General features: G+C 37.2%; 1 long non-coding RNA gene across 1 annotated transcript; it reads right to left on the bottom strand.

Moving 5' to 3' along the window:
- Nucleotides 1-1,058: 1,058 nt before the first annotated feature.
- On the bottom strand, nucleotides 1,059-2,297 carry LOC118988925 (uncharacterized). The gene is made up of 3 exons (XR_005066875.1): nucleotides 2,227-2,297; nucleotides 1,562-2,047; nucleotides 1,059-1,362 (listed from the first exon to the last, which is right to left on the bottom strand). It is a non-coding gene; the product is annotated as an uncharacterized LOC118988925 (long non-coding RNA).
- Nucleotides 2,298-11,103: the final 8,806 nt, after the last annotated feature.

The following is an 11,103-nucleotide window of genomic DNA, read 5'->3' on the forward strand; positions in this document are numbered from 1 at the left end:
CCTTGGCCTCTACCCACTAGAAGCCAATAGCAGGAGATAGCCAACATACTCAACATATCCAAATGAATAAAGTTATTGGTGAGAAGAAAAAAACTGTAAGAGAACTGTGCCCAAAAGAAAGTAGTTCCTCGCCCTGGCTGGTGTAGCTCAGTGGATTGAGCACGGGCCTGTGAAGCAAAGGGTCGCAGGTTCGATTCCCAGTCAGGGCACATGCCTGGGTTGCAGGCCAGGTTCCCAGTGGGGGACCCATGAGAGGCAACCACACATTGATGTTTCTCTCCCACTCTTTCTCCTTCCCTTCCCCTCTCTCTAAAAATAAATAAATAAAATATAAAAAAAAGAAAGTCGTTCCTCTTTGGCAAAGGCAACAAACTATGGGAAGTGTCAAGGGTGGGGAGTTTTACAGGCAGCTCTCTGCTCAAATTTTTCTTTTTCCTTCTCAAAGTCCACACAGGCTGACATCACTTCTCCCACCATACCAAACACTTCCAGATAACATTTTAGGCCTGTGAGAGCACTTAAAGAGAATCTCGCAAGAATATGGTAGCTCAGACTCCACAGCACCCAATAAGCAATTACATTTTTATCAGGCTAATTTTGGCAGTCATCTGCACACAGTATATTTATCATTTCCTCCTCGTCACTGGTTATAATGTTCCCCTGATTTAGAAGGTGCCTGCACTTCTCTCTGTTTCAAGAGAGGCAGTACAAAGCTGTAGTTGGGCCTCAAGGACAGGAGCACTATAGTGTGAAAGACCTGGGTGTACCCCACCTTTTATTATCTGCATGACCCTGAACAAGTTACTTCAATTCTCCTAGCCTCAGTTTCCTCAGCTGAACAGTTAGCACTGAGGCTGCACCTGGTAACTGATATGTAAATTTTAATTATTAGTAGTATCCAATTCTAACTCATTAATTGTGTTCTTTTAAACACAAGAGAAACTGCCTTTCCCCCCTTTACACGCTGGCCCTAGCTATTCGATTTATTAAAAAAGAACACACACATGCACTCAATCCTCTTTTAAATCAACTCAGACTTTGGTGCTATTTATGCAAACTTACAATTTTATTTCCAATTTTAATGTCAAACCTAAGAAGGAAATATTACCCATGGTCTATCCCAGGACTGAAATATTGATTTACTTTCTGGGCTGCTTTTGGAGGTGGATGAAGAGGAAACTTCATATCTGGAAAAGCTCTGTTCCCTTTCTGCACCCTACTTCTTTCTTTCTTTGCCATTCCCGATGCCACTGATACTCACAAGAGTAAAGAAGGAGATATTGCAAGCAGCTTTTGTTATCTCAGGCTGTTCGCCCTGAGTCCAGTGTATAGCAAAGCTGAGGCTGAAGTAGCAGGAGAGAGCTGGAGGAGAGTGAACAGCAAAGCAGAGAAGAGGCAGGTACTTCCAGGACTGTTCCTCTACTTAGTTTGGTGTATTTATATCCGGGAAAAAACTGAACAGAAATTTTAGAAAACCTGAGGGCATTCACTTGAAACATTTTCAATGAAACATAAAGGAAACCCAAGTTTGCAACCAAATGCCAGAAAACATTTAACCTACTTGTAGATGACTCTCTGAATCCTGGTATCCAATTTTGGTTAGATCAATAGCAAAATGATTATGAGTATAAGAAGAGATTCAACAAGCCACCTTAATGCCAGAAATAAATCTTTTCTGTTATCTGAGGTCCTAGGTGGGGAATGAAGACAGATGAACCACGCACATGGATGTTATTATGTGTTCCATAACACAATTTGCATCTGGAAATATTCTTTGACTGTTAACTGGTGCCTTCTACACAAACCTATGGAAAAATACTTATAAAAATCCAGACTTTTTTGTAGCCAGACTTAATAAATACAGGATGCTCTAAAACAATTGAACAGTTGGATCTGACATCTGTCTCAGCTTCTCACAACACATGGTAGGCTCTCACCATTGTTTTGTGAGGCAACATTACTTCTAAAGTAAGACTGCAGGCAGGTGTTGTCTTACAATTGTCAGTTTGCACAAGACTTGATGTAAGCAGGTAAAAAAAGAGTTTTGCTGAAAGACACCATGACAAAGTAAAAGTGTTCTTGTTATACTTCTCCCTAGAGGGCTTTAACATTTCTTCTTCTTTTCCAAAATAAACACTTTTATCCATCTCATCAGGAATGCAATCCATATTAACCTAATACTTCACAAGTATTTGCCCTTCTATAAATGAAAACAATGAAACTTACCACTCATTATTTTCAAGCAGTTGCTTTTCCTAGAGTGGCAATGAGCTTCCATGAGAATCTAAACACATACCTCTAAGACGCATCTAGGTTTTAGAGGAGGAAAATAAGAAAAAAAATTTTAAAGCAAAAAAAGTGGTAAAATATTTAATAACATAAATAACACAATATTTCACCAATGTAAATGTAAATGGAACTCCACAGCAGCATTAACAACCATTATGCCTCCCAAATTGGGTGGGGTGGGGGTGTCTTGTAGTCCAAAAAATACAGTAGTTTTGCCAAGTCTTCATCTGAGATGGTTAAGCCATTGGCTAGGATGGATATATACTGTCTGTAGCCTAGTCCCTCCTTGCTAATGGTCTCATTTAATCAGACAGGACATGACCAATAAAGCAACTGACATTGTATCCTTCCACAGATAAATACAGCAAGATTCAATAAGTAGTAAAAAATGAGTAAGAATGGCCCACGTGTACTACATGATAACTACACAGCCAGCATTGTGAGTGAATTAATCACATTCAATGACAGGCCATCTTTTAATCAAAGTGGTGGAAGCAAACATCCTTGGCCTGTTCCAGATATTGGAGAAAAAGAGTTCAATATTTCACTATTATTTATTATGTGAGTTGTATGATTTTTGGAAATGCTCTTCATGAATTTGCAGAAGTTTCTTTCTATTCTTGGTTTCTTTCATTGTGAATGGATGTTGATGTCTGTCCAACACTTTATCTACTTTTATTGAGATGATCATATAATATTTTTGTTTATTCTACTCATAACATAGGTGAAATCGAATAATTGCTAATGTTTAAGCCAGTTTACAGTCTTGTGTTCATTCACTTACTCTTGGTTAGTCTAGCTAGGAATTAATCAATTTTGTTGATCTTTTAAAAATCTATTGTTTGCTTTTTATTTCACTATTTGCTCTCACCTTCATTATTTTCTTCTACTTATAGTTATTCTGCTTTTTATTAGCTTCTTAATACATGACCTTAAGTCATTGGTTTTAGACCTTTCTTCATATCTAATTAAGTATTTAATCTATAAATGTTCCTCTAAGTACTGCTTTGGCTGCATCCCACACATTGATATGCTGTGTTTCTATGATCATTCAGTTCAAAGTATGTTCTACTTCCTCTTTCATGAAGGATTATTTAAAAGTATACTATTGGGTTTCCAAATATTCTGTGATTTCCTAGATATCTGATTGTTATTGATGTATAATATTCTCTCAGAAAAAAATACTCAGAATTATTCAGTCTTTTAATGTTTGTTATGATTTGTTCTATGAGCTAGAATATGTCCTGTCTTGGTAATATACCATTTGCAGTTTTAAAAATGTGTTTTGGAATTGTTGGGTGTGGTCTTGTAGGGATATTAGTGAGGTGAAGGTGGTTGGTGGCATTTTATAGATCATGTTGTCTTTCTGGTCTTTGACCAGCTGTTCTATCAGTTGCCGAGGGAGTAGTTCAAAAACCTGAATGCAGAATTGTTATTTCCTCCCTCTGGTTATGTCAGATACTTTGAAGGACCTTAAAACTTTTAAATACCATTTACCCCCTCCTGCCTTCTGTATTATCATATGCATTTGCCATTTTACATACACTCTCTTTGTTGTGGTACATAAACTCTGCAGAACATTTACTTATTCTTTTATACAGTCAATACTCATCTGTATTTACACACAAATATACTCTGTGAATTTCTGTACTTCTGTCCAAGATTATTTTCCTTCTGATGAAAAATTTATCTTTAAAGTATTGCGTTTTCAAATTTTACCTTGTTTGAAATGTAGGCCTTTGGGTTACAAATTATCTTAATTTGGCTTGTCTGAAAACATACTTATTTCACCTTTATTTTTGAGGAATATTTTCACTGGCTATGGAATTCTCGGTTGGCATCTACTTTCACACGGTGTTACTGAGGGTTCTGGTGCATGCACATGCCTCCATCCACTGCCTGGAAGCACAGGTACTAGTTTAAACAGGTCAGAAAAGCTCTCTGAGGGTGCACGATTTAAGTAGCTTCGTGGATACAAGCAATCTTGGAATGCTTGGGAGAAAATCATTCCAGAAAGAAAATTTAGAGACTCTGGGTGGAAATACATTTTTCTTATTGAAGAAACTCAGGGCAGGGGGGAGGGGAAGGAAAGGATAGCCAGAGTAGCAGAGCTAAGTAAATACTGCAGGAGAGAAATTGGAAAACTGTCTTTGGTTCAAGTCACATAAGACCTTGCAAGCCAAGGTAAAGTACCCGGATTTTAATCTAGTTATAGTTGGAAGCCTTTGGAATGTTTGTAGAAGTGTTATAATTTGATAGGAATTACTATTTTTAAATTGTTTATCTCACTTGTCTTCATAACCATGCCATGTAATCCTCACAAGTCTTACAAAATTTAATGTATCAAGTGCTATAATTATCTCCATCGTAGCTGATAGAAGTGAGGTCGATAGTAGATAACTGACTTCTCCAAAGTTACACAGTCCGCGACAGACCTTGACTATTTACCTCTCTCTCTCTACTTCTAACACTCCCTGTAATCATATTTTGCACTGATTTTTACTTCAAAGTTTCTCACAGATCCAGAGTACTAGCCATTGCATACAGTATGAGAAATTTATTTTATCAAATGGAGATTTTTGTGAACATTTCTAAGGGTGATGGACTTAAATAGGCTTCTTTTCTATTTGAGATTTTGCACCTTGCTATTATGCATAAGGAAAGATTTTTCATTAGAAATGAAATCCAGTCTGACTTGGCAGAAAACCTAAAATAGCTTTATAAAAACTTCTGTATTGTGTTTCAATAGCTTTGCCACCTGTTCTCTCACGCAAGGAGCCTTCCTACCTATTGATCCAAACACAGTCAGAAAGCAACTTGAAAGTACTGAATTAATTTAAAAATTTCCCCAGGATCCTGCTTTCTAAAACTACCTGATTCCCTTGATGTAGCTATTAAATTTGAAGGAAAAGCAAAAAGCAAAAATAAAATCTGAAACCATTTCATCCAACCTTAAAATTATAATAATATTCCGCTTACCTGGAACATAGCACAAGTAAAAAACAGAAGGAAAAGCTTTTGCGCTCATAATTGTCAAGTTCGGTGCCCTGCAGCTGGTCTGCAAAATTTTTGCTTTTCAGAGGAAAGAAAAAAAAGGCTAGGGCCACCCACTTCCCCTTCACACTTTATTCCTGAGTGAGAGGAAGGCCTCCTTCCTTGAGTCCAAGAATAGAGCTGAAATATGTAAATTGAAGTAACCCAATTTCAATTTGTAAATAAGGAAAAACAAGAAGCCAGGAACAGCTCAGATAAAAACATCTTTTATCTTTAATATGGAGTAAGAAAGTAAATTGCACAGAGGTTGAAATGCCATAAATTTAAAACAATAAAAATAAAATGAAAAGCTAATTTTCTGGTCTAGGTTCAACCTGAGAATACATTTTTTGTAAGTTATTCCCTTAGATTGTTCATAACAGAACCAGTCTAGCTGACTTTTATCCACTCCTCAGTAAACAAATCTAATTAACTGTTTTAGATGAATTATATGAATTACATACAGTGAATACCATATTTATTCTCTTGACCTTGGGAAATGTATGCATTAATGCTACAGTGTCTAAGCCACAAACAATGGAAATCATAGGAGGCATACAAGGAGAGACAGTGCATAACTACCGTTGCACAAAATGAAAATAAGCCTCCCCTCTGAGATATCTGAAGTGCTCCAGAGAATGTGAGCAAGGCTTCCGTTTAGCCATTACTCTCAACTAATTCGTAGAAATGCAAAGCAACATCAGGAAAAGCACCCCTAGAAGAAATTGCCAGGGCAGGGGAAACCGCCTACACTTTCAATTTCACATTGAAATCTCATGAGGTATATAACAGGTGGAAACTACAGAGTGAGAGCTTTTGTCTCCTTAGAAAAATATTTCATATATTGCAAGATCATTAAGGCTTCATGAAGAGTTCTTACAAGTGACATCAAAAGTACAATTCTTGGCTAAAGAGCATGTATGTATGCATAACCCATAGACACAGGCAACAGTGTGGTGATAGCCAGAGGGAAGGGGGTGTTGGAACTGTGTAGAGGCGGGCAAAGTAGGGACAAATGGGGACATCTGTAATAGTGACAACAGTAAAAATAAAGAAAAATATTTTAAGCACAATTCTTTTTTAAACAAATATTTATTTATTTATCTTTAGAAGGGAAGGGAAGGGAAGGGAAGGGAAGGGAAGGGAAGGGAAGGGAAGGGAAGGGAAGGGAAGGGAAGGAGAGAGGAAGAGAAACATCAATGTATGGTTGCTTTTTGTGCATCCCTTGCTGGGAACTGGCCCCTGCTGGGAACTGGCCCGCAACCCAGGCATGTGCCCTGACTGGAAATCGAACCGCGATTGCGTGGTTCGCAGGCCCGCGCTCAATCCACTGAGCTACACCACCCAGGGCTCTAAGCACAATTCTTAAAAGAAAAAAAAATTAATTACAAAAAAGAGAAAGACCACTGAAAGATGGAACAGGTTGCATCAGAAGATCATAAATTGGAAGTCCTTGGAAGTGCTCAAGCACAAGTTGATCAGACACTTCTTGGTGGTATTAACCAAGCATTGGATGGTAGAAGAATAGATTTTGATCAACACACCACTTCTCATTCTAAATTGCTTCAATTCTATGACAATATATCCAATGGAAATGCAGAGAAGATGTAAAACATGGGGGTATAAAATAATTTTATCTAGAGAACTGACCAAGAGAAAGGATAAGTGGAAAAGTCAAAGAGCATAGCATTGATGTTTCTTTTGTGGCAAATTAAAAGAATGTTTATATATCATTTATCATCTATTCATTTATCACAGATAAAAACAATTATATTACCCATGGTAGGCATGTTTCTGAAGAAGCAGGTCCTCTCATACACTGGGATGAAAAGGCAAATCAAATAATCTTTTGAGGGACAATTATCAAAATTTAAAATATTTGGTTCCTTTATCCAATAATTTTACATCTAGGATTCTATCACACAGAAATGTTTGCAGTACTATTTATGGATATATGTATAAAATGTTTCTGAAAAATAGAGAAAATAAAAAATAGACAGTATAAATGTTTATCAAGAGAGGAAAGACTATCTATGAGTCTCTGCATTTTGCTTGTTAGTTCAGTTTGTTCATAGAGTCCCCAAGTGAGTGAAATTACATGGTACTTGTCTTTCTCTGACTGGCTTATTTCATGTAGCAAAGAGAACCGGTTGACAGCTGTGGTAAAGGTGGGGTGGAGGGACTAAGCAAAAAAGAAAAAAGAGAGAAAATACTCATGGACAAGGACAACAGTGTGGTGATTGCAGAGGGAAGGGGAGTGGGTGGAGGAGGTAAGAGAGGATGTGGGGGGATAAAGGGTGATGAGAAAATCAAATAAGAGAAGGATTGTATTATGGTATATTAATAAAAAGACTATTTTATAGTTATTAAATATAATGAAATATTTCTGTTGTAACAAGGAACAATTTCAAAGCCTATATTTTTCAGGGACAAAGTAATAAACACTCTTATTCTATTTTAGTTTTTGTAACAATAAACTACTATGTATGGTTGGATTATTCCTTAAGAATATATACCACACTGTTAACAAAAGAGAAGAGGATATTAAGGACAAGATTTTCTCTTCTAATTGTGAATATTTCAAAACTTTAAATAATTTTTGAAAAACAGTTATAATTTTTGTATTTTTTTGAAAATCATCACAATTTTAAAACCTTATTATTTTTGTAGCCAGCGTTTTCTGACTGATAATCCCCAAGGGTCCTACAAATTGTTGGATTGAGGAACTTTACATATTCTTGGAGGGAAAAATGTCATTCCCTTGATTCTTTTGGGCCAAAAAGCATCAATGCAAAGACCAAAACTAATAAAAATTCTTATTACAGGAAGATGCCTTAAATAGGGTGACACATTACCTTCTATTCCTTTCTTTGTATCTTCACCACATCACTGGTTTACACTCTGAATAAATGTACTACTCCCAAACATCAAAATGAGGAAAACAGAGACAAATGGGATTCCAGTCTCATTGTAATGAATAGTAATTTATGAGGTCAAGATGGTGTCAAGTGAACCTCGCAAAGGAGACCCAGGAGAGGACCTCCCAACGTTGTTAACCTTAATGCGAGGCACCAGACACATTTCCATTGCTTCCTTAGTCCCTTCGGTTGAGCATCGAAAGCATGTGGGTCAATCACACCAGCTTCTCTCGGTGACTCACGGGATTATGTAAGCTGTCGGTCTTGATGCAGAGCTGTGCAAATGCCTGCTTAAAATAAAATTTATTTCAGGGAATAGGGTTTTTTTTTGTTTTTTTCCCAACTTCTTCATAATTTGAATTTGGCTTTAAAATATATGATGAAAGGAAAAGGAAGCCATACATGATTTTATTAAAGGTTTAATAGTCGATCAGACTTTCCTAATCCTCTGTAGTTACATCTTAAAACATCAAGTATCACATAATGCAAATGAGGTTTATTCTCCAACAGGGTACTGACATGTGGCAAGGTCAATCACTCATTTGGTTTTCAGTCTCTCACAGTTTTCTGTCCTATCTGAAGGACTCTTTCACAATTAAGAGTCTGCTGCTAACCAATTTTTGGCCTAGTACAACTACGGCATTTTCACATTATAAATGTCAACAATTCAAGTTTGAGATGAGTAGTGTTAGTTCAACAATATAAATAAAATTAGATGCTTTCAAATCAAATTAAGCCTCAGAAGAAAGACGTTTTGCTGAATGATTAGACCATGAATAATCTGAATTAATCATTTCTCATTCTCCTCTGCCTTCAGTTCTGGAATGTGACCATGTTTCTGGATCAGTTTTCTACAGCCTCTTTTCACCTTCTCACCACAATAGTCAATAAAAAAAAATCCTCAACATAAGAAGCCCTGACTCAGGCCATTCCCTTGTAGTGAGAGCTCAGACAGTGGGGTGCAGTGCAAACGAGAAGCTAACCGCAGGTCTCCATTGTAGACAGTGGAGACCTTCAGAGTCTGTTCTCCTCTGATTCCACACCCTGTTCTGATACTATTGTCTAAGGACTTTGCCTTTTGAATCCTCTCTGGGGGGCTATTCTGCACTCTTCTGTTTGATTTTCGTGGGTCAATTCCATCATTTTTCCCCTTATATAAAAGTACCCTGTCTCCTAGTGTCTTTGTGATTTTCCTCATTGCTCTTTCCCTTCTTTATTATTTGAGGATATGACTAAATTGCTCAGTGCATTGGCCTCATTTCCTGGGATGCATTGTCCAGGCCATTTTTTCCTATGTTAAGACAAGTTCTTAGCACAAGCATTTTCCCCATGTTCACACCATGGGCTCTGGACTGGAGTATTAATTTGCTTGAATGCATGTCAGTCTTAAAATCAGATAGCCATTTTCCCCATGTCAGATATATCAAAAAGGCAGTTAACTGCTATTGGAAATCTACAAATATCACTTAACAATTAGTTGACACCTACCAATGCTAAATGCATTCACATATGCTGTCTCAGGCCTACAAATTCTCTAATTCTATTTTCTTCTCCTAGATAATGAAACCCAAGCCCAGAGAGGTCACAGCTAGTAACTGACAGAGCTGGAGTTCAAGCTCAAGGCCCCCACATCTAAGTCCCATACTAGTTTTTCTTACCAGGCTTCCTATATTCTGTCAAACACCAAAACATCAAAAGCAAAGCACAGATATAAAAGTTCAGTTCCTACCTGTCTCTTTAAGCTTTGTGGTTTTATGCTAACCTTAATTCCTTATGGTTCAGCTTTTCCATCTATAAAATCATTTTTCTTTTGATGGAGATATTTTTAAAAATTAAATTGTTAAGAGATGAGCATGGAAGTAACTGTGGTACTTTATCCTAAAAACAGTCAGAATATATCTAATGAGACTTAATCAATAAATCCTAGGGAGAATCGAAGGTATTGTATTTTTCCCTGGGAGCCTGTATGGTACTGAGAATAAATTCATAGTAGGCAGGAAATTACATACAGCCTCTAAAAAATAATGTAAATAATTTGTATCTTTACCACATCATTGCTTTGCAAGTGGATCTGGCAGATATGAGCCCATTTCAAATATCTCAAAATAAATTGTATATGCATAGTCTAATGACTACTATGGTATATGTTGTCACTGATAGAAGAAGAGATTTTTTTAGGGAGAGAGTATCTCCTCAGTTACATAATTCTTGAGGAAAAACAGTGGAGGGAGGAGGAAATGAAGGAGGTCAAATCTTTGGTAAGAATGGAAAGAAATAATATCATCACCTTCCTGACGCCTCCCTAGAGAACCCTGACAAACTTTGGAAAGGTTTGTAACAAAAAAAGAAAAGCACAAACCATGGTAGTTGTCTTGGAAATATACCAAAATATACTTGTGTTATCTAGTCGTGTGACAGCCAGGACAACTGTCGTAACTGCAATATGCATATCAACACATCGTATCTGAGTGGGCCCCACTGGGGTTTTAGGTGCCCTAACCTGAGCTTGCAGGGTTGGTGTAATCTTTTTAAAGGAGGATAGAAATAACTAGAGACCAGGTATTTCACAAATTCTTTACTTACCCGGGTGAATGGCACCTTTCCATACCTGGGAATGTCCGGCATTTGCTCAAGAGGTACGCGTCATCCTGTCCCTGTGCTTTCTGGAATGCTGGACAACTAAGTGTGTAGCGTCAATATGCTGTAAAACTATCCAGCAGACTCTGTGAGCAACCTAAGTGAATAGCTTCTCTGTGTCTCATATGACATGTTCACTGCCTTTTTTTCTGGTGTGCCGAAATGGGAAAAAGTAGGTAAAGCAAGGGGGGTAAGGGCAAAAGAATTTAAATTTGTCATATTCTGA

The sequence above is a fragment of the Sturnira hondurensis genome, unplaced genomic scaffold (assembly GCF_014824575.4).
Source record: "Sturnira hondurensis isolate 20B ecotype Veracruz unplaced genomic scaffold, ASM1482457v3 Scaffold0006413, whole genome shotgun sequence".
Classification (NCBI taxonomy): Eukaryota; Metazoa; Chordata; class Mammalia; order Chiroptera; family Phyllostomidae; genus Sturnira; species Sturnira hondurensis.